We start from the raw sequence: 1,111 nt of genomic DNA, 5'->3' as shown, positions 1-1,111 counted from the left end.
TTCTGTTGCCAGTGTCCTTTCTGTGTTTTGTTGCCTCTGTCCTTTTTATTTACTACTAGCCACTTGCTCAATCAAGAAGATTGTAAAATTTACTAGAGTGACATTATATTTAAGAAGAAATGTGTAAGCATGTGTGCAGCAATAAAATAGTCTATTTCACTATATCTGCTCTCGCTGTGGTTTCTGTTACTGACAACATCAGCATGGCTTTAATTTTGAATAGGCTCTTGTGGGCTCCTTCATTTTCTCTTTCCCAGGCCAAGGACTGGCTCTGCAGTGTGTGGCTTCCAAGCAGTGTCCTGATAGAACAGGTGCGTAAAGCACTAAATCATTTTTACTGTCTCCTTTCTCCAAGGATTAGCAGCACCCTGGCACAGGCTTGGTCACTGCCATGGTTGTTTGTCAGGGAGGTGATGTTTGTCTTGGAAATTTGCTGTGGGCTGTTGCTTACACGTAAGTTGTATTTCCCTTTCTTCTTGTCATCCATCTTGTGCCCCTGTCATTGATGACTGTCTGTTAGATCCAAGGGTAAAGATTTTTCAGCCTGTGTGCTTAACTATTCAGACTTGTTCAGTGCACTCCTGGAGTTGAAAGCCTGTGTTTTGTCCAAAACCATGACTACTGAAGTGTCTGGGCAGTTCTTCCTCTCTGAGCACACAGGCACCTGTTTTCTTGTATGCTTGTGGAGTTACAATTTTTTGTAGGCAATAACTGAGTTGTCTGTGCAGCCCCTGCTGACTTCAGAACATGACTGGCATTCAGGGAATGAGCATCCATCTTGTCCCTATTGCTCTGTGTAGGAACACACGGTTTTTGGAGAGGAGATACTAATAACATCTGAATGACTAATGCTGTTGAAGGGGGGGCTTGTAAAAGTTCAAGGCTTAATCAGGTTTTTGGGACTCAACGAACAGTGCACACAAGGAGCAGCATTGTGCTGTGAGAGTAAAGGATGAGCCTCTGCAAGAGACTTGAGCTGTTCATGTTGTACAGTCATGGTCAAACTGGAGATGGCACTTCCCACGTAGCAGTTTGCAGTTGATTTGCATTGACAGACTCGTCTGCTCACGGTGACACTGTTTTCCTCTCACTGTGGGCAGCCTGGCAAAGC

The sequence above is a fragment of the Zosterops lateralis genome (genome assembly GCF_965231275.1).
Source record: "Zosterops lateralis genome assembly, chromosome: 11".
NCBI lineage: Eukaryota > Metazoa > Chordata > Aves > Passeriformes > Zosteropidae > Zosterops > Zosterops lateralis.
This window is presented reverse-complemented; position numbering follows the sequence as displayed.